Raw genomic sequence first — 23587 nt, 5'->3', positions numbered from 1 at the left:
TCCCAAAAACAGTGAAAATATGTTCCTCTCTCCAAGCTGCATTTTAAACACAGTGGGGATACAGTATGGTTAAATTTATGCAAGACCACGGGTGTTATGTGAAGTCTATGCATTATTTTATATTGAGTTTCTCTTAGACAACATGTTTAATAAAATAACTTATAATTACATGTAAATGTAGATTTGATCAAATGCAATGCCATTTGCCAGTCATCTTCTATATATTGAGCGTCTAAGTCTGTTTCCCATTAACGGGAAATCTCTGGAAGCACATATGTACCCAAAGAGTTCAGGAGAGAGTAAAATGATCCAATGAGGTGTCCCCTATCTCCGCGAGACAGCAGAAACTTTTCTACATCATGTTCACCAGTAGACGGAGTGACATGGGAAGAAATGAAATGTCTCAGTTGGAGAAATGCAAAAAAATGTGTTTGGGGAACATTAAATATGGTTTGTACATGTTGAAAAGACATCAGCGTGTCATCTTTAATTAGATCACCAATTACAAGTATCCCTAAATTGCGCCAGGAAGAGAACACAGATGAGCCCACACCTACAGGAAAATCAGGGTTGTGAGTTATAGGGGAAAGTAAAGATTTTACTTTCGTCCTTCCCAGATGTTTCAGAATATTGCGCCAAACCCTGACACTGTTATAAATAATAGGATTTTTTCTAACAGTCAGTGGGATTTTGGTTACATCACAGGTAATCAGCCCCCAAGGAGAGTAAGGAGAACATGTCCACGTATCAATACATGTTTCCATCTTGAGATATGTATGTAACCATAGCCAGTAGTGATGAGCATGGCAGGCCCAGTTATAGAAAATTATATTCGGAACGGAAAGACCACCCATATCTGAATTCAGCTGCAAAATTTTAAGCTTCTGTCTTGGTTTCTTCCCAGCCCATATAAAGTTGGTAAATGCCTTATCCAGAATTTTGTTGTTTTTCTTGGTTATATACAGTGGGAGCATCTGCATAGGGTACAAAAGACGTGGGAGGACATTCATTTTGAGGAGACTAATACGGCCCATCATGGATAGTGGGAGTTTATGCCATCGCTGTAGATCCCTCTCTATTTGTGTACATATGGGGGAGAAATTCAGTTTCCACATATCCTTCAGATCTGGTGACACCTTCACCCCAAGGTACAAAATGCCACTAACAGTCCATTTGAAGGGAAAGTCCTTAAGAACATCAGCCTTAGTAAGGCCCCCTAATGGCATAGCTTCTGATTTGGTGAAATTAATTTTGTAACCAGACATTGAACTAAATTTGTTAATAATTTTAAGAACACTAGGAATTGATTTAACAGGTGACCTCAAGAATAAGATTATGTCATCAGCATACAAGGCAATCTTATGCTCCACATTTCCCAGCAGGATTCCCTTAACCTCAGTTTGAGCACGTATACTTTCAGCTAATGGTTCCAATGCTAAAGCAAAAAGAAGTGGGCTAAGAGGGCAACCTTGGCGAACACCTCTTTCTAACCCAAATGAATCAGAGCAGCGCCCATTAGTCAGGACAGCCGCCTTAGGTGAGTGGTATATGGACTGTATCCATCGGAGAAAATTCCTGCCAAGTCCGAACCTATGGAGAACATCAAAAAGATACTCCCACTCAATCCGATCAAATGCCTTTTCAGCGTCAAGAGTAATGGCCAACGCTTTTTGTTTTTTATCAGAGGAAAACTGTACGAGATTCAGCAGTCTTCTCATGTTGCTAAGTAAGAATCGACCCGGTACAAACCCTGTCTGATCTGAATTTACAAGGATTGGGATAAAGTTCTGCAGCCGACGAGCCAGAAGCTTAGAAAGCACCTTGCTATCGACAGAGATAAGACTAATAGGTCGATAAGATCCACAGACATCAGCTGGCTTATCCTTTTTTAAGATCACATGTATACGTGCACAGTTTAACGTAGGGGGAAGGGAGCCTTTTTCAAATGAGTCCAAAAACATGTCCGTTAATGGACCAGCTAGTATCTTACAGAACTTTTTATAAAATTCTGGTCCAAAACCATCTGGTCCTGGGGCTTTTCCCCCCTTCAGGGTAGAAATAGCTTCAGATACTTCCTCTGTACTTAATGGTTTATTTAAAATGTGTTTTTGATCTTCTGTCAGAGCAGGAGAATTTAAAATCTGCCCTGCTGCAAGCGGAAGATTTACATTGAGAAGTATAGAGGTCTTGGTAAAATAATTTAATTATTTTATTTATGTCTGCAGACTTGCTTTGTCTCTTCCCATTTGAATCTGTAAGAGCAGGAATTGTATTTACTAATGTTTTATTCTTAGCAAGGCGTGCCAGCAGTCTGCCAGGTTTATTACCAAATTCAAATAATCTATGTTTAGCATAAAAAATATGTGTTTGTGCTTTCTTTGTCAGTAGTTGGTTTAAGGCAGACCGAGCAGCTTCCAGTTGCTTTGCCACCGACCCAGTAGAATGTTGCCTAAACTGGACCTCCAGCTCTGCCACAGTTTTTCTAAATCCAGCTGTATTTTCAATTCTTTCTTTTTCTGAGCTGATGTATATTAAATTATCGCCCCACGTAAATATGCCTTACCGGCTTCCCATAAGGTTGAAGGGCTCATTCCAGGGGTTTTATTTATAGCAATGAAACCCAATGAAACGGAGCTTCTTGATGTGACCACGGAAATGTGAACGGCGGCTCATTTGACCGCAGTTGGAAAGGATTGTAAATCAATGAAAGAGCATTTTGATGTTAGCTTTCATTATTTTATCAAGAACTCTGAGAAACCAATGATTGAATGTATTGATCACAGCAATGTCAATAAACATTGGAGAATTAGCTAAAAGAGTCTTTGGTGAACTGGAAGGAGAAAGAATCAGGATTTTGGAGGAAGTTCTGTCCATGAAGATCTTCACTTCCTCGTCTGAGCTGACATCCGGATCAAAAGTCTGTTTGGTTATCCATCTCTTTTTGGTCTTTTTTAGGACATTTTATTTATTTATTTATTTATTACTTTGAGTCATTTTTATTAATTTGCAATAGTTTCTATTTGGTTTATTTTTTTTTTGTCTTAAAATATATATTTATGTATTTCTTGGTGCTTTTTATTTACTTCTTCTAATGTTCTGTTTAGCTATTTATTATATTGGGTTTTTTTGTATTTTTATTTTTTATTATGTGTATTTTGTCACTTCATTTAAGATTAGTTTATAAATACTAAACTATTTTAACTATTAAAACAGCCAACACACTTTCTTTGTAGCAGATGATTAAAAAAAAAATCCCTTTTTGTCGTCATCAATGTGCCAAACCAACAAGTTGCTACTGCAGAAACTCTTGATTCCTGTTTCAAAATTGCTTAAAAAAATCCATGGATGGGAAAATAATCAGCAGGAAATTAGTTCAAATCCAGCATCTGAAATCCTGTTGTGTAGTTTTGGTATTTTGTTGGATCGTTTCTTGTTATTTTCACTAAATTACTCAATACACTATAAATATTAATCAACAATATCACGATAATTCTTTAAATTTCATAATGTATTTTCTTTATAGATATGAGTTTGTGTTTTAGTACATAGTAGTAAATCACTGATGTAAAAATGAACAAGATTTCAAGTAATATATGTGTTATTGTTGCCTTTAAAAATTAACAAGAATTTCAATTTAATATATTTATCTGGGACAGTGGACATTAAATTAACCCAGCAGCTATTTTATATCTGTTGTCTACAGACAAATGTTTAAAAAAATATTATAAACAACATCATATTAAAGTTTATACTAAGGAGGTGAGGCAAATTAAAATTCAATGGAATATGAAAGACAACCCCAACTTCCTCTCAGGGGCCTTTCCCCGCCTCCAGCCGCCTCTCTCACCGAGGAGTCACAGGCGAGTCATCTCAAACACAGCTAATGCTCCGGTACTGTTAGCTTAGCTGCTACAAACAGCGCTAGCTTTAACAACCAGAAACCTGCGCTTTGTGAACTCGTTTCTCGCTTTTTCCTCCACATTACAAGAAAGAGAACAACAGATGAGGACAAGGAAGAGTTGGAATTTGGGGTAATCGAGCCATTTCAGCGACAAACGGCAGATAAAAACTTCTAAACAGCTCTGCCCAGCTCTGCTCCTGAGAACCGCGTGTATCTGCCCCTGAGCCTGAGTGCGCGTGAGCGTCGAGCAACAGAGTAAGAGAGGAGGACCTGAGTGAAGCGAGAGGCCACGCCCTCCCTTGGATCTACCAATCAGCACCAGCAGCTACGTCAAAGAGCAGAGAGCGCTCTGTTTTTCTTGTTTGCATGGCGTCACGTTTGGGGGGGCAGTCCTGAAATTGGGGGGGGGCATTGCCCCACCTTTCCCATGCCTAGATCCGGCCTTACTCTCAACACCAAAAGTGGGAGCATAAACATTCACTAAAATGACAGGAAAATGTTCAAACACAGCTCTGACAAGAAAAACTCTTCCTGCAATAAAATGTACGACCTCTGCAGAAACAGGAACAAACCTCCTGGAGAACAAAAATCCCACCCCTCCACTAGCTGAGGTGTGATGGCTCAGATTGACCTCACCATCCCACTCCCTAGTCCAGTCCACCTCCAGACTGGGATCACTGTGGGTCTCCCGAAGAAACAAAACATCAAGGTGCTTGGCTCTCATAGTCTCAAAGATCAGGGCTCTCTTTAAAGGCTCCCTAGCACCATTAACATTTAAACTCCCCACTTTAAAAGAATCCATCAATTAAGAGGGGGAAAAAACAAAAAATATAGAAAATAAACAGAATAACAAACCCATCATGAATTCAAATACCAAGTTGTTGTCTGAGTTTTTGCATCTGTTTTCTCAGTCTGTAAATTTCCTGATCAGTCAAGTCAGACTCAGCCCTGTTTTTGATGAAGTGCTTAGCAGACAAATAAAAAACCTTTAAGTAAGGGAAATAAGAAGGAAAGTTCAGCTTCTTAAAGCCCTTGGTTTGTTGCAGAAAAAGTTTCAACATCTTAGCAGGATACAGCTTCATGTCCTGACTAGCAGACAGCAAAGAGCTGCCCTGAGACAGTACACTGCAGTCAGACCCACATCCCTCACTGTCATTGCCCTCAGACGCAGCCGCCCCCTCCACCCCCTCTGTGGCCACCAGTCTACTGGCTTTAACGCTGACATCCGCGGAGGCGGAGCTCCACTTACGCCGTTTCAGAGAGACCCCCGACTGCACTGATCCACGCCCCTCAACGTCATCAGCTCTCCCTTCCACACACATAGGCTGTGTCCAAATTCAGGTGCTGCGACCTCCCGAGGCCGGGTTTGTCGGCCGGTGACGTCACAGCGTCGCGACAAGTGCCGTCCAAATCCAACGGCTGCTTCAAACGCGCCCAGCAAACGCGGCCTTCTTTTTCCCAAATTGAAGGATCGTTCTGGTGTTTTGTTTTTTTTTTATTACCAAATGTTGCGCATACAAAGAATCACACATTACATTCCATTCCATGTAATGAGCCAATATTGAGAATTACAGATAATGAATTTGAACTTGCCAGGGGGTATCAAAAGGAAGGAAAAAGAAAGGAAAAAAATAAAATAAATAAATAATAATAAAGATTAAAATATATATATATATATAAAATTAAGATGTCAAACAGTTCCAGGCTTCAACTGTTTTAACAGCTTTTGCATGGGTACAGGATTCAATATTTTTAATATACAAAACCATTTCTTTGTGAAAAACATAAAACTCCATGGGCTGTCTCATGTTCCCAAGCCGATGAACACTATCCACAGCATCCACCAACTTTTCTTTCCATGATGGTAGGACGATCTGACAGATCTTGATAACAACATGGCGGATGTCTTCCTTTTCCGTTTCAGGAACTCCCACAAGCTTTAGATTGAATTTTCTTGAGTAAGATTCAAAATCATCCATTCACTTCTGTAAGAGTTTAACTGGCGTCTCAAGAGAATCCATCCGTTGCTCAAGAGCAGCCATCTTCAAGGTAACACCCGTCAGGTCTTTTGCCACAGCATCCACTTTGTTGTTAAGGCCAACTATTTTATCTTCAATAGCATCCGACCTGTTGTTAATTAACTTGGTCAAGTTAGCAAGCTGCGTACTAATGTCGCCATTTGAGAGGGCAGGATTTTGAGGTTTCTTTTTTGGCACCGGTGGCTTACTTGGAGTTAAAGGAAGCGGCGGGAATTCCTCTTCAAAGTCACCAGACTCCATGGCGTTTGGGTCTCTCGAGTAGTCGTGGCCGCCGCTAGCTAGCGCGCCATCTCGCGCACGAAAATCCTCTGAGTCAATCACAGCCGAATGGTCACGCTTTTTAACCATGTTGGCCTCAAAATCTTTGGAAATGTTCGAAAATTCGAGTAAAGTAAACAAAGGACAGTTTTGAAAGAGTATTTCACAAGTTTTTTAACTCAAGTGGGTGCAGAGCGTTGCAGGAAGGACCGATCAGAACGTCATCTTGAATCGAAGGATCGTTCTGGTGTATCCTGCTATGCTGATCGTATCCCAAGATGCATTGCGGTCGGCCCCGAAGATTTTTTCTGGCAACAATGGCGGACGTTGATGCGGGACGCGGAGTCGGTGAAAATTTCACTTTTAAATTTAAGTGAAAACTTTAATCTGATAAGTTTATGGTTTATAAAATTAAATAAAGCATGTAAAGCATATTTTGATCTTAAATATTACAATAAAAGTCATTTTTTAACACTTTCGGGTCATATACTAGATTCTGGCGCGGTTTCCCAATTGTTCATGGGTTTTTGTTTTTTTACGGATATGTAATTTAATTTTTTAAAGAAAAAAAAAAACAAGCTTAATTTCATATCTTTTTAGGGACCAAAGAGCAGACCAAAGCTTTAATAAAGCTTAGGAGGGAACATGACCACCTTTTTACCGGCGCGAAATATTCCGCAGCAGTAGCATGGAGGTAAAACAACTTTTTTTTTTTTCTCTCATTAGACATAAGTGCCTGTTATTTATTGATGTGAAACGTTTTTTGAGAGTAACCCCGTTATCCCACCCTCTGGTGTTTTTTTTTCAGGACTATCCTGGAGAAACTGGGACTTCAGGAGAACGTTTCCCCCATGCAAGCGAAGAAAAAGTGGGACAACCTGAAGAAAAAATACAAAGTATGTTGATATGTGGTGAAGAATATATGTTTGATACACGTTAAATATACATGTAATAAAAGGTTTGTATCTTTTCTTTCCAAATGTCGTGATTTTTGTGTGTGTTTAGGATTGTAATCCAGGATCAGGAGAGGGGGTTGGTGGGAAGCCCACTGCTGCTACTTGGCCCTGGTTTGACCTCATGGATGATGTAGTAGGACAGAGACCTTCCACCACTCCTCCTGTCCTAATTTCCTCTCTCCGTGAGGAAACTCCAGGGACAAGTACAGCAGTGGGTGAAAGAGAGCAAAATGAAGACAGAGAGGAAGAAAGGAGAGAGCCACCAGCTGTAAGAAAAAGAAGAAGGGACGGTGACGAACTTCTAGAATTATTCAGAGAGAACATGAGGCAGCAGAGAGAGGCAGAAGAGCAAAGATCAAGAGAGAGGAGGGAGACCTTCGACAGACTTTTCAGTTGTTGTGTTGAAATGTTTAAGAAATTGATAATATAAATAAAGGAATAAATCCAAAAAAACAGTCGTCATGAATTCATTTTAACACTTTTATTAATAACTATTTACAAAGATGGTCGACATGGATGGGGGGCTTCAACTGAGACCCGGGACTGGAACTTTCTAGGTGCCAACTGGAACATCTTGCAGGGGGTCTGGAGTTTCAGGATGCCTCTCAACTGTCCACTGCATCGTCCATCTTCAGGGTTTGCAGGGCTGGCTGTCGACGGATGCTGCATGACCAAAAATAATCCATTAATACAGAAATGAGCTACTACATGAGCAATCTTAATATTATTTAATTTAAAAAGAAAAACTTGATAAATAACTGTCTTCTTTAATTACCTGTTAACCAGTAATCATGGTCTGGTGGTACCTCCTCCAGGGCAGAAACCTCAGCAGAAAGTTGGTCCCGCCAGAGAGCACCGCTGCTTGCCTCCAAACCAGGCTCCCCCTCATCATCTCCCACATCTTCCTCTGGCTCATCCTCTGGGGCCACAGCATCGCCAGCACAAAGGCAGATGTTATGGAGGATGGCACAAGCTGTGACAACCTGCAATAGGAAGAGAAATAAAATAGAAATATATTCCAAATAATCTAAAAAAATGCTGCTTTATGTTCACTTACGTGAGGTATAAAGGTGTGATGCACCTCCAGCGCTTGCAGGAAGATTGCCCTGAATCTTGTCTTCATCATTCCAAAAGCACGCTCTATAATCGAGCGTGCCCTGGAATGATGACTGTTGAAGCGCTGGGCTGCAACACCTTCGTTCACACGCTTGTAGGGAGTGATGAGGGGGAGTGGGCGTTGGAGACACGGGTATCCACCATCTGCTAGGATGAAGTGCCCTGGAGGAGGGTAGACCGTCTGCCTGTATAGTGGGCTGTGGCGGAGCACCCTCAAGTCATGCACCGACCCAGGCCAGCCCACATAGGTGTCGATGAAGCAGCCCGATGGTCACACACAGCCTGCAGGATGATGGAGGGGAACAGTTTTCTGTTTCTGTAGCAGTGTCCATCGGGGCCGCTAGGAGGCTTGATTCTGATGTGGCATCCGTCGATGGCACCTGCAGCTTTGAGGAAAGCTCTGTGCCGTGCCAGCCCTGCAAACCCACGGGACACCACCTCCAGGTCCCCGGGGGTTTTCGGAAGGTGAATGACCTTATGGCGGATGGCCACCACCTCCTCTGTGAGTCTGTCGACGATGCAGTGGACAGTGGGACGGGGGCATCCCAACCACTCTGGAGACCACCCTGTAGGATGCTCCGCTCGCCAACCAGAAAAGAAAAACCAGGGTCTCAATTACAGCACCCCATCCATGTCGCCGATCCTGATCAAGGAGGTTCAGGAGGATTGTAAGAGAGTTCCTGCTCAGCCGGAAGTCTGGTTTTTGGTCTTCGTTGTTGAAAAAACGCTCCAGGATTGGGAGACTAAGGTTCACTTTGCAGTAGAGTGGTGTAGTCTAGTTAAAAAGAAATAAAAAAGAAATACATTTTCAGTGAAAATATGTGGTTTTATGTTTTTTTTTTTTACACTATAGAAAATCATCATACTTGGGTGAACATGAGAAAGGCAAAATACTTAAATACCAATTTTACTGATTTAAAAAAAGAGTAGTAATTGTTAAAAAAATAATGTATGCATAACACTTAAGTCAGAAGATAAAATAAACATTTAACACTATTTTAATCTGATTAATAGAAAAATAAAATATTATCTTGCACATATTTTCATGCTACAAAGAGGCTAGGTACCTACAATCTGATTTACTCTGATCACTTTTGTGAAACAATAAATAAAAAGGATCATTGTTACAAAAATGTTTCAAACCCACACAATTTTGTCAGTAATTGTATAGTTTATTACCTGTAATGTAGCTGCTAAATAAATACATCCAATAAACTAGCTAAAGCTAATAAGTAAAATAGCTTCTTGTTTTTTTTTTGTTTTTTTTTTACATTTATTTTAATACAGTACCTGCGCATCGTTTTGTCTCAGCCGGAAAAGGAGCAAATATCTCCGACGGCGATACATTTGCTCCAACTCCTCCAAAAGCAGCAGTTAAAGGAGATAAAACAGAATCATTTTGATCTCCATCATGGTTCCAAACACGCGATAAACTCAGGATTTCAAGCTAGGCTACAGGACATTAGCCGATTAACGGCGGGAATTATGAAGGCTAGACCGTCCAAATTCACTGTACTTAACATCCGGTCTTACCCGCTAACGAAGGACCCGGACATCGGAGATCGCGAAGGCCACAGCCTCGGGAGGTCGCAGCACCTGAATTTGGACACAGCCATAGCAACGGCATCTACCACAGACCCACCCACATCCGGCAGGTCCACGGGAGACGATGAGCGCCCTGCTCACGCTGAGCGTCCACCACACTACCTGTCGCAGCACAGCCACGCCCCCCGAGGCTGAACCGGCGCGGTCCGGACGGGCTTTCACCAAATGCCCGTCAGCACCGCAACCAAAACACTTGAAAGTGGCGGAAGTAGCAAAAAGCACGTATTCATAATCATCCACACGTACCTTGAACACTGAAGCCTTGTCCACACGTAGGCGGGTAACTGCTAAAACAAATATATTTTTATATGTTTTGGCTGATCATCCACACGAAACCGAAGATTTAAGTTACTCAAAATGGTACATTTGGGCCATGTCCACACGTAGGCGGGTATTTCTACAAACGCATATCTGCTGACCTCCGTTTTATAAAAAGTGTTGCGTCCACACATCATCGTTTTAAAATAATTCCATCCATAAATCCCCGCATATTTGCGCTCTTGGACGCGGTTATGAGCTTGCCAGTGTTTTCCTAAAAGTAAGTGTAAATCTATTTAATCAGAACACTCCTTTTTGTGTTGTCATTTCTTCCGGGGGACGACTTCCAGCTCAAAGTTCTCCCACCAGCTGGCGGTGCGTCCAGGTCGGACCCAAAATCTCCGACGGCGTCTTTCTCAAGTGACTTGCCTTCGAGGAGGAGGAGGAAGGGATATTTGGTGTAAAATAGCCAACTGCAAAGCGCTTCTTCTCCTTTGCTCCTCGATAAGAAGCAGTAATTGAGTTTTTTTTTTTTTAAAGAAAGTAGAAAGCGCCTGTACCAGGGTAATAAGTAACACACTCCTCGGGTCCATGCTGACCACTGTCTGACATAAACAACGGCACATCTATGATGTGTATGCATTAATTGTCGCAAAAAGTGATGTTTAAAAACGTAAATCACCGGTTATTCTCGTCCACACTCAGACGCAAAACCGGAGTTTTCCAAAATCTTCACTTTGGCCGGAGTTTTCCAAATGTACCGTTTTGAGTGATTTAAATCTTCGGTTTCGTGTGGATGATAGGTCAAAACTTATAAAAATATATTTGTTTTAGCAGATACCCCCCTACGGGTGGACAGGGCCTCTGGCCAAAGTGAAGATTTTGGAAAACTCCGGTTTGGACGTGAATAACCGGTGATTTACATTTTTAAACGTCACTTTTTGCGACAATTAATGCATACACGTCAGTACTAGCTGCGTTTCCATTACACATTTGCGCAAAACTTTATCGAAATTCTAGAAAATTTAAAAAAAAAAATGTTTCGAAATGACACTGTTTCCATTAAATCATCATTTTGCGATAAAGCACAAACCAACTCATGCGATAAGTTATTAAAAACATGACGATGAATGAGAACAAGTTTTTTTTATTTTTTTTATTTGACTCACTAAAAAAGCTCTGTCTGGAGAGCGTGTGCCCCGCAGAGTCTATTGACAGTCTCAGGTGAGAAACCTGTCCAGAGGTTTTTAAAAAAAAATAACCATTTCAGCAAGTAAGCTGCTGGACCTTTTTCTGTTCAAAAACACGACAAAATCTATTTAAGTTTCTGTCCCTGCACTCGCTCTTTTCCTCAAACGAGACTTCAGCATCTTCAGGCTCCAAGCTGCAGAAGTGTAGCTGGAGATGAAGCTCTGAAGCTGTTTGATCTCCCCTGCCGCCCGCTGTGTTGCGCTCAGGACAGACAAAGAGGCGCATCTATTTCGAAAAAAGTCTTTCCATTACAGTTTTGCGAAAAATGTCTGTTTCGATACGCCCCAAATACCACTTCCTCTAAGCGCAAAAACTTTTTTGCGAAAAATGCGAGTTTTTTCGAAATTGTGGTGTTTCCATTAGGAGAATTTATTATCGAAATTCCAATTTGCGAAATTTCCAAGTTAATGGAAGCGCGACTATAGATGCACCGTTGTTTATGTCAGACAGTGGTCAGCGTGGACCCGAGGAGTGTGTTACTTATTACCCTGGTACAGGCGCTTTTAACTAGATTTTTTTTAAAAACTCAATTACTGCTTCTTGTCGAGGAGCAAAGGAGAAGAAGCTCTCTGCTGTCGGCTATTTTATACCAAATATCCCTTCTTCCTCCTCCTCGAAGGGATGTCACTCGAGAAAGACGACATTGGAGATTCTGGGTCCGACCTGGACGCACCGCCAGCCGGTGGGAGAACTTTGAGTTGGAAGTCGTCCTCCCGGATGAAATGACAACACAAAAAGGAGTGTTCTGATTAAATAGATTTACACTTACTTTTAGGAAAACACTGTCAACTACTGTTCTGGTAAGCTCATAACCGCATCCTAGAGCGCAAGTATAATGTGTGGATGTGTGGATGGAATTATTTTTAAAACAATCATATGTGGACGTAACACTTTTTATAAAACGGAGGTCAGCAGATATGTGTTTGTAGAAATACCCGCCTACGTGTGTACATGGCCTGAGTTGAAGTCTTCCCCTTTATTATAAAGGATCATGAAGACCTGCCTGAGGTGAGACACGACGTGTTTCAGTAGGAGGGACTTACAGCCAGACAAAACTTTACGCACAGGTGACACCACTTTCCCATGTTTGGACAATTCCCGTATCAGAAATTTGTCACTAATGAACGTTAGACAGTGTGATCTTAGTCGCTGGTTGAGAGAGCGGCATGACAGGTTCAAACACACCAAGAGATACCTTTTTCAACTAGCGTGTTCACCTGCTCAACCCACTCCACAAACAAAACGACCGCACCATTCATTCTGGCAGCAGATTTAACTGATGGATGCCCCATAACTGCACCCACGGCCAGAGCCACCTCCTCCACGCTGTGGAGAGAAGCGGTGCAAATTTTAACTTCATGTTTTCTGGTAAGCGAATTGAGAGCCATGGCGTCCAAAACACCACCAGCTCCACACCCACCACTAGATCAAACCCTTAGAAACCCCCCAAATTACCCAACAAACCCCCCAAAATAACCCCAAAACACCACATAAACCTAGCATTTGAAGTGAGCGTTTCCATTGAGGGTAGGACCATGAAATCCCATTTGAGGCGTAGACTGATGATGTAGCTGTGCGTCAAAACAGTGACCACAGGAAAAGAGAAGCTGCATCAGCTGACTCAGAAACGGACAGAAAATGAAAAAGATAACTGTGCTACACTGCAGAACAGTCTGCTGTTCTGAATTAAAAAGGAAAAAAAACTATTAATGTTGCTAAAATACTCTAATGTTCTCCATTTGTTACGGCAATCTGAGGGACTTGTTTGGGTTGCTGGTCTGCTCCACTGGCATTCACAACAGCAGGTGGAAGCAATTGAAATAATTAGGCAAGGCAGCTGATGATTGTCAGTAATAATGTATAAAACTGCTCAGAAACATAAGATCAGGAAGAGGAAGCTCCAAGTTTAGTTCCCACCTACCACCAGTAGAGGTCGAAAGAGGACCCTTTAGCTTTCGGTGACCTGAGCGCATCAAAACATTTTTGTTCCCTTCGAGTTGCCGTTGCAGTGGACTGTGATCTGGAGACCCGCTGCAATTCAAAATTCTAGGAGGAAGAAAGTCAAGATTGAGTTGGTGGTTGGCACAAACTGGTATGTGACTGGGTCAGAATGGCTAGTCGCGGGACGGATAAGGAAGGGGAGATGTATTTCGGAGACTGTCTTGCATGGAAAGGGTAAAACGAAAGTTAGTACGCAGGCCAGTCAAGGGAATAAAAGAAGGTTGGAGGGGAACAGCACGGATGATGATGACAGGGTTGTCAGAAGGAAGGTTGTGACAGAAGAGTTTAAAGTGATTCTTAAATTTAGAAAAGAAGACGCCACAGTGTATCCCACTCCCATGGTACTCTCTAAATAAATTAAGAGGAAGATTGGGGATGTAAACTTAGAAAAAATGTTGAGGGATGGGAGTTTGCTTCTCATCTGTGGAAAGGAGGAAACACGACACAGAATTATGCATGTCTACAGTATTTGCAGGAAAGTTCTGGTCGAAAAGGTAGTGTTGGGCGGGAAGAAAGTGACGCGGGGAGTAATATCTGGCAAACTGGTGGATGAGGATCTAGAAAAACCAAAGAGAAGCATTCAGAGAGGAGAAGTGAACAGGTTGAAAAGGCTCACGAGAATGGTGAAGGGGGAAAGAGTTGATGGTTTGTCTGTGCTAATAGAGTTTGAGGGAAGCAACTTACCCGACAAAGTTAAAATAGGCTATTTATGCTTCAGGGTCAGGCCTCACATACCACCTTCTTTACGTTGTTATAAGTGTCAGAGATTCGGACACGTAGCAGCAGTTTGTAGGGGTAAGCAAAGGTGTTCAAAATGTGGAGGGGAACATAAAATACAAGACTGTGCTGTCAGATCTAAAGAGAGGTGTTGTAACTGTGGAGGTGACCATAGGGTAACATATCTGGGATGTGAAACCAGAAAGAGGGCTGTGGCCGTCCAACAGATTATGACTTCACACAATATCAGTTATGCTGAGGCGGTTAAAAAGCTTCAGAGTGGAACTCCCTATTCCCAGAACGATGTCGCAACGGTGGGGTTTCGGAAGAGGGAAAAAGAAGAAAGTGAGGGCTTAACAGTGTATTAACTAATGTTATTTATGGCCTATGTTATAAACTGTACGGATCAAGTGAAACAAAACAGGGAAAATTAAGATCATGGTAAAGAGAGCTGAAAAATTCTTGGGAATGAAAAATGGATCCTGGGAACAAGTTACTAAAAGGCTTAAACTTGATGGAAAGGGTAGTAGTGTTGGTGAGAGAACAAACTGCTGATCCTACAGTGGAATGCTAGAAGCTTGATAACCAATGGACAGGAATTTAAAGGTTACATAAATAATTTAAAAGTAAAACCGGATATTATTTGCATACAGGAATCGTGGCTTAAGTCAGCATTAGATTTTGTGTTGACAGGGTATAGGAGTATTAGGAGAGATAGAACAGAAGGGAGTGGAGGGGGGTGTGTAGTATTTCTAAAGGAGGGTACACAATGTAGAATTTTTAAAATGGGGGGTGACCTTGAATATATAATAGCTGAAATTTATACTAAGGATGGTGGTATTGTCATTACAAATTTTTACAACACCTGTAAAAAACTTTACAGCATTGAGAATTTACATGAACTTACAACATTCATGGTGGATAATATTTTGTTGTGTGGTGATTTTAATGCACACAACACCTTGTGGGGTATTAGAAATGATGATAATGGGAGACTGACTGTGGAATTTATAGAGAATGTGAATCTAGTTTGTTTAAATGATGGAACTGGGACCAGACTTAATGCTAGGTCAGGAAACGAGTTGACTGTTGATTTGACAATAGCATCAACTGCTATTCCAGGGAGATGTTCTTGGGAAGTGCATTTGTACAATTGGTAGTGATCATTTTTCCATCCTTATTAACGTAAGAGTGGATTTAGAACAATGTAATAGTATCAGTGTTGCAAAGTGGATATTTAAATGGTACTTGTTAAGCCATATATGTGATCTCGAAGGTCAAAATCTTAGTATTCACCAAGGGGTTGATAACTTTAACAGCGATGTTTGTGAAATACTATTGAAAGCTGCAACACAAGCAATTCCTTAAAGCAAGGGAGGGAGGAGACGCAGAATTGTACCGTGGTGGACAGAGGATTGTACTAAAGTAACAAAATCTAGGAATAAAGCTGTGACGCTGTCACATTACACTGATGTTTAACAAAACGCCTGAGAAAAGTTCAAAAGTAAAGTGGTGAATATATGTTTTGTGTAACATTTTTGTATTCTTGCTGTAAAAGATTGCGGTTGCCTGTTTTAAATTATTCTGTAAAACAAAACAAAACTAAACCAAATAATTGAAGGACTTTCCGTAAAAGACTATATAAGACTATATAAGGAGGGGAAGACGGCACAGCTGGAGCCCATCTGACTTCCTCAGAAGCCCAGGTAGAGGGGCGTGGCGAGAGGATCTGCCCTTCCGCACCCTCAGGCCGCGACTGACAGCGCCACAGGTGGATTTGTTTGAGAGCCTCGTTTCTGGACGCGGACCGCCTGGATCGGCCAGTTCGGAAAAGGATTACCGAGGAAGCATCACCGGGAGACCTGATACCCGCAGCAGTCCGCATGCGTTGTGATCTCCACGCAGGAGGGTTTGCTGCGAGTCAAGTACTCGGATACAACGCTGGTGAGATCCAACCTTTTTTTATTACTGGTATACCAGAAAACTTAGCGATTGCTTTAGGGGCATTCATTTTTTGAGGACTCATTTGATTTTTTTTTTGGAGGGGGGGGGCATAATTCTTCAGAAGATCCGGAGTGGAGTTAAACTCATTTTGTACTGAAGTGAGACTGAGCGGGACTAAAATGTTTCTTTGTTTTTTGTGCTGATTATTTATTGAATGTATGGATTATGCAACTGTTTTGCCTGAGATTTTTAGTTGAGGTTTCACCTAATTTCACCTAAATTTCTCCACATTAAGAAATTCTTTTGTGCTTAACTCTTTTGTGTGTTTATTTTTTTAGTAACTCACTAGTGACCCTAGTGAACTGTTACAGATGGTGGCCAGTACGGGGACCACAAAAGAGTTCTTTTTTCTCTAATGTGTGATGTATTGATGTGTGAAAGAGATGATTTTGAAGGTGGTGAAACTCAATATTAATCATGGCAAATGTTCAAACCGAAGAGGGAATTTTGTCTGATGTAAATGAAAATGTAGAAGATTAACAAATTACTCATATTCACATGCCATCTCCTGGGCGTAGTGATGCTGAGGAAGTGCATAAAGGGGACTCTTGGGTTACAAGAAGAAATCCTGTTGGGGAAATCACCTCACTCGTGAGCTCTCTTTACCTAGATGAGGTAGAGAATGAAGATCAACCAGGGGGTGCTGATGAACAGACAGATTACGTACCTGATGTGCGTTCCTTTTGCAATGACCTTGAAGTGTTAAATGAAAAATTAACCAATCTGGAGGTTGATTTCAGAGACTCTGTCAGCAGTGCTCTAAACAGAGAGGAGAACCTCCGTTCCTACGTAGATAAATATGTTGAAACGTTAAAAGACCGTACAGTGAATATGATGAAACAATTTGAAGAACAGTTGGTTGATTGTCTTCGACGAAGAGAGGAAAAATGGAAGACAGAAATAGAAAAACTGAAGCGTACCAGTCTTTCCACCCTTACTAAAACCCCTTCAATGGGAGAGGCTTCAACTCGTCATACACTTGATTCTGCAGCTTACGGCTCACTTCCCAAAGTGAAAGCTTCATCTTCTGCTCCATACTCTCAAATGATTACTCCTCCACTTTCCGCTAAAACACAGACTATTGGACAATCCCTTCACGTGCTAAGTTCAGAATCACAAGCTGGACCAGGGGATTTTCCAGCTATGGAAGGGGCTGGGGCCCGCTCAAGGGGTCCAACTCCAGTTGCAGTAGAACATAGTCCTAACTTCATGTTCAATCAAAATGCTGACATGCCCTTGCATTATGCAAAACCTGCTATTCATATGGACTTTCCTTCTTTTACTGGGACAAGAGAAATTGCAGAAGTGTTAAATTTCATAGAAGAGTGTGAATCCTTTTTGACTGTTAGACCTGTGACTCATGCCGAACTTATAGGCATTTTACCAGGTGCTCTGAAAGGTCCTGCACACAGCTGGTGGAGCGTGACAAAATCTCAGATACACGGATGGATAGAGTCTAAAGAAGCATTTGAATCTGCTTTTCTTCCCCCTGATTACATATCAGAAGTAGAAGAAGAATTACGTGATATGATACAGGTCCCAGGCCAGTGTCTGAGGCATTCTGCTTTCGATTACCGGGCTCTGTGTTTGAAATGGAGGCCCGACATCAGCGAGGCTGAATTAGTACGGAAAATACTTAATAATTGTAATCCTCGTATAGCAGGATGTTTGAGGGGTACAGTTAACACAGTCGATCAGCTCGTGAAAATAGGAACCTTAGTGGAAAGGGACTGCACATCCTCAAAAGATTATTGGGGAAAAGTAGATCTGAAGAAATCAAAAGAAAAGAAGACAAAGAAATCCCATGACAAAGGTTCTGCTAAAAGGAACACTGAATTCATGAACATGGTTCATCCCAGAAGGGTTAGCCCACAGAACCTACTTTATGCTTCTGTGGTGATAAGAAGAAAGCAATGTGGTGGAGTTTTTGATACAGGGTGTACCTTCACTTTGATGAGACAAAGTCAATGGGTGAAACTAGCTCAGGGGGGTGAGACCCTTTGCCCCAGCAACAACCAAAGCTTTGCTATAGTAGATGGGAAAACTCATTGGGCTATAGTGAAAGTCCAACTTCTGTATTGCTGGCATGGAGTAACTTATCCCATGGAAACATATATCATGGCTGACCGAGATCTGATGTTTCCTGTGATTTTGGGACTGGATTTTTTTTACAATAACCTCAACCATTATCGATCTAGGTTCCAGCAAATATGGAGTTAAAGGAACTAGAGGCTATGTCTATCAAACGTTTCTGGAGAGACCTGAAATGCAACATCCCTTTTTGTGTAAAAATGTTTCTATGGCAAACTTATACTTTGCTGTTCCTGCTCCGAGCACACCTGAACCCTCTGTTACATTAGTAGATGAGGATTCCCTTAAAAAGCATCCAACACAAGTCATAGATTTACTCAAGACCTGGCCAGAGTTATGCTCCAGAGGCTCAAGGAAAACCACCTTAGAAAAACATTGCATCTATACTACAGATGAAGTTCCAGTTCGCTGCAAAGCTTAAAGGGTGTCTCCGCAAAAGCAACAGATCATCGCTGGACATATAGATCAGATGCTTAAGTCTGGAATAATTGAGCCATCCCAATCTTCATGGGGAGCCCCAGTGGTGTTGCTTCCTAAGCCGGACAGGTCAATCAGATTTTGTGTGGACTACAGAAGACTCAATGCTAAAACTCATCCGGATGCTTATCCAATGCCCATCATTCATGAGTTACTGGAGTCCATGCACGGGGCTTCTGTGTTCAGCACGCTGGATTTAAAGTCTGGATATTGGCAGGTGGCAATGAATGAAGAACACAAAGCCAAAACTGCCGTCATTACACCTTTGGGACTTTATCAGTTTCAAGTCATGACATTTGGATTAAAAAATGCAGGTGCAATCTTTCAGCGCTTGATGGAAAAAGTTCTTAGAGAGCTCAAAGAAAAGACCTGTTGTGTGTACATAGACAATGTTATTGTTTTTTCACCCAATCCTGAGCAACACCTGAAAGATCTCAATGAAGTGTTTGAAAGACTGAATCGGGCGCAATTAACTCTGAATCTAAAGAAATGCATTTTCTTCCAGACCCAAATCAAGTTTCTTGGACATCTGGTGTCAGGACAAGGAGTGCATATGGATCCAGAGGAAACTGAAGCCATAACAGCTTATCCTGTACCCACCAATCTCAAAGCTCTCTAGCGTTTTCTTGGATTAGTCGGTTGGTATCACAAATTCATCCAACACTTTGCTGACATAGCAGCTCCCTTACATCAATTAAAAAGACAAGATGTGAAATGGGAATGGTCTGAATACTGTCAAGCGGCGTTTAGCCGGCTAAAAGAACCATTAATAAAAGCTCCTGTCTTCGTTCATCCAGATCATTCACTGCTTTTTGAGGTTCACACAGATGCAAGTGAAGTTTGACTTGGAGCAGTGTTGGTCCAAAAGACAGAACAGGGGGAAGAAGTGGTTGCTTATGCCTCCCGAGGTTTGAAGGGAGCAGAATGTAACTACTCCACTTCTGAGAAAGAATCTCTCGCAGTGGTCTGGGCGGTGGAAAAGTGGAGGCATTACCTGGAGGGAGTGGAGTTTGTCGTCTACACTGACCCTTCCGCATTGACCTGGGCTTTTAATTGTCCGAAGACATCTTCCAGACTGACCCGATGGACTTTGAGGTTACAACAATTCCAATTCCAATTTAAAGTTTAGTACAGGAAAGGCCTACATAACATTGTACCAGATGCATTATCAAGAGCTGTTATCCCACCTGCTCCATCTGAGTCCTGCGTAGCCATACAGGTCTCTGCCTGTTCAGCTGACCTTGACCTGCCAACTACCTTGGTCGACATCAGAGAAGAACAAGAAAAAGATCCAGACATACTGTCCTTGGGGGCCCTGGCAGGGAGAAAACGCACACCAGCTGGAATTGGATTTTTGTGGATTCAAGGGTTGTTGTATCATCATACACCTGTCAAAGATGGTGGCGATAAATACCAACTTGTCGTACCAAAGTCTCGTATAGACATTTTCTTGGACTATTATCATAACAACCCGCTAGGTGGACATTTGGGATGCCTGAAGACACTTCTGAAACTGCTAGAGTCAGAAAGGATGTCTGGACGTACGTCAAATGTTGCTCTGTATGTCAAGCATATAAGCCCGACAACAAAAAACCAGCAGGGCTGTTACAATCAACAACAAGCGAGGAGCCATGGGAAAAAGTGGGAATACTGGAAGTCATTTTGTAATACAATTGGTCGACAAATGGATATAAATAATATGTGGGGAACGATTAGAAAGATGAATGGTATTGAGAGAAAGTATGGATACCCGGTGTTAAAGTATTGAGACAGCATAGTGATATCAGACAAAGATAAAGCAGAAATGATGTTAATGAGGTTCGGCAGACTGCACTTTACTGACACTGGGAAGAGCAGGACAGCGGAGACAAGAAGAATTGTTGAGGAATAATGACCAACAGTTTGTAAGAGGGTGTTTCACTGTTAATTTGTTAAATGTCTATTTTAATAGGAAAGAATTGAATAGGACTTTTTATAAGATTAAAGAATCAGTCCCTGGCATAGATCGAATAGTTTACACTATATTAACTCATTTAAGTGATTTGTCTAAGGATATATTGTTGGAAATGTACAATCAAATTTGGGAAGAATGTAGGTTGCCAAAAGTATGAAAGGAGGCTATAGTGATTATGATACATAAACCTGGAAAAGGTAAATCTAACCCTGAAAATTACAGACCGATTGCTTTGACATCTACCCTTTGTAAAAATTGTGGGAAAAAAATGGTAAAAGAATGATTTACATATTATCTGGAAAATAATAATTTGTTAACTAAGTGGCAGAGTGGCTTTTGAAAAGGTAGGAGTACTTTGAATCCAGTACTGTCTACAACATGACATTATGAGAGCCCAAGTGAACAAAGAAAGTGTTGTGGCTATATATTTTGATATTGAAAAAGCATATGATATGATGTGGAGGGAGGGCTTGTTGATAAAGTTAGGTAAACTAGGAGCTAATGGGAACATCTTTGAATGGGTTAAAGATATCTTGAGAGGGAGAACGATTGAAGTTAAAGTAGGTGGGCGATGTTCTTCGAAAGTTGTTGTAGAAAATGGGACCCCATAAGGTAGCATTATCAGACCATTTCTTTTTTCAATAATGATAAATGATATGTTTGAAGGGGTTGAGGTTGGAATGGGGGCTTCTCTTTTTGAAGATGATGATGCTATTTGGATGAGGGGCAGAAATTTGGAATATGTTTTTACGAAAGTACAAAATGATATTAAAAAGTTAGAAGATAGGGCCACTTTATGGTAGGCCTGCCACAAACGATTATTTCAATAGTCGACTAATCTCCGACCATTTTTTTCGATTAGTCGACTAATCGGCTCATGCGGCGACTGGATGTAAAACACTCATCTTAACCATCATTATCTTTAAACTTGAGGTCTTTAAGCTATATTCTAACTAAAATAAAGACAATAGTTTATTAATCTTTTAATGAATCATGCAGCTTTTCTCCTTCATATGTTTCTGGCATCAAAACAAGACTTAAATCAAACAAGGTAATCTGAATCAAAAGCAGAAAACTAATTAAAAGCCTGCAATTATTTTTTAAACCTTTAAAACATATATTTAATAAAACATGTGTAAAGTATTTCAAAAGCTATTTGCAGATATAAACACACTCAAAATATTTGCTCACTGAGGCCCGTTTATTAAAGCAATAATGATGTCTTTGAACTGAAGATATTCCTATACATAAAAACCTGAGGATGTCCATTTAAACAAAGAAAATAAATAAAAAGGGGGAAATTTACATTTTTAAAAGGCATAAAAGCAGGGGATGTTAGAATGTACAACAGTACTTTCGTTCTTTCACCACCTACATCCACTGCACATGCACAGACCGATACTTCATATTTTTCAGTTTGGGGGAGAACCCATTAATCTGTCCTTGCGGCGTTTGGTTAGAAGAGCGCAGATTATGAAACGCTCACTATGCAGACAGAAGCGCAGTAGACACGCATCCGCTGCAGATCTTCTGGTTCAAACTTTATTCATTTATATAGCGCCTTTCATTCAGAGGAAGCTCAAAGCGCTTATCATAAAATCAAATAAAATACATTAAAAAGACACAGTGTTAAAAAGCAAATACACAAAAGGAGAAAAGGACATTTAAACAGAATGAGTACCCCTCCCTTCCCCAGCTTCTCCCTCCCTCAGAAAAAAAAAAAAAAAAAAAAAAAGGAAAAAAAAGAACTGAACAAAGACTTAAGAACTGCAGCTCTAAGAAAACAGTCTGGCTTGGTACTGCTGTGAAGAAACAGTATTACGGGGATCCATCTAATTCAAGGCCCAGTCTGACCACAGAGTCCACCGCCGCACCACCCGTCCAGCACAGGGCAGCACAGGGCCCACTCTACAGAGCAGGGCCCCAGCCGCCCCAATGAGAACAGGCACCGCAACAATGGCACACCAGCAGAAGGAACCATGGAACAGAGGATCCCCGTGAGGAAACACTGGAGTTTTTGAAATATACAAAATAAATAAAATCGTTTAAGACAATTAAAACAAACAATTAAACAATGTGAGTATAATAATAGTAAGAACAGGGTTAATAGACTAAAATAATATAAATTATAAAAAATTTGATTCACATAAAAGTCAAAATTAAATAAGAAATAAAATAAATAATAATAATAATAAAAATAAAAATAAAAAGACATAATTTCAAACCGACAAAAGGTCAGGTAAAAGCCCGATTAAAAAGGTGGGTCTTGAGCCTCTTCTTAAAAACCTCTACGGCAGGGGTCTCAAACTCGCGGCCCGCGGGCCATTTGCGGCCCGCAGGATGATGATTTGCGGCCCGCGTCTTCATATGAAAGATTACTGTTCGTGCGGCCCGCAAGGCTGATATGAATGACACTTGTTATGTGCAGAGCTGAATGAACCAATCACAGTGAGGTATATGACTCTGGAGGCGGGACATCGGCGGTCTGTCCAGTGCCTCTGTCTATCATTCATTCCTTCCTCCAGTCAGCTGGGCGGAGGAGGAGCCATGAAGCACCAAACGCGATTTCCCGCGCGGGGAATTTGCTGCTCGCGGCTCGTCAAAAAATGTGTTTCTGTCGCCGCGTGTCGAAGGGGCTACCAGCTCCGTCTGTGGATGTCTCTCTCAGAATGAATGGGAGACAGATATGATGTCGAGGAATACGTTTTTTGACGTGCTGACTGTTCCTAACCAGAACTCCACAAGCTCCGATCCTCAAACCTGTAAGCCCGCCCCGCGCGGCGATCCGCTGCTCCCGCCTGTCAGACGTGATCCTGAGCTTGGCTCGCATGTGCGCGCGCGTGTTTGTGACTGTTAAGGCTCACACACCGACTGTGTCGGCGCTCATTCCAGTCCATGTAAACGCGATAGAAGTCCGATATTCTGCTACGCGCGTTTGAATAGAACCCCCGTGGAAAGC

The 23587-nt window shown here is 41.5% G+C and overlaps 1 protein-coding gene and 1 long non-coding RNA gene across 3 annotated transcripts in view; both read right to left on the bottom strand.

Moving 5' to 3' along the window:
- The window catches only part of rgs7bpb (regulator of G protein signaling 7 binding protein b), a 59867-nt gene that overhangs the window by 11860 nt on the left and 24420 nt on the right, over window positions 1-23587 (bottom strand). The window lies entirely within an intron of this gene.
- On the bottom strand, window positions 5384-10252 carry LOC112139836. Of its 2 annotated transcripts, XR_004948751.1 has the most exons (3): window positions 8212-10252; window positions 7930-8137; window positions 5384-7817 (listed from the first exon to the last, which is right to left on the bottom strand). It is a non-coding gene; the product is annotated as an uncharacterized LOC112139836 (long non-coding RNA). The 2 variants fall into 2 exon arrangements; XR_004948750.1 differs by having other exon boundaries at window positions 5384-8137.

The sequence above is a fragment of the Oryzias melastigma genome, linkage group LG12 (assembly GCF_002922805.2).
Source record: "Oryzias melastigma strain HK-1 linkage group LG12, ASM292280v2, whole genome shotgun sequence".
Lineage (NCBI taxonomy): Eukaryota > Metazoa > Chordata > Actinopteri > Beloniformes > Adrianichthyidae > Oryzias > Oryzias melastigma.
This window is presented reverse-complemented; position numbering and strand designations above follow the sequence as displayed.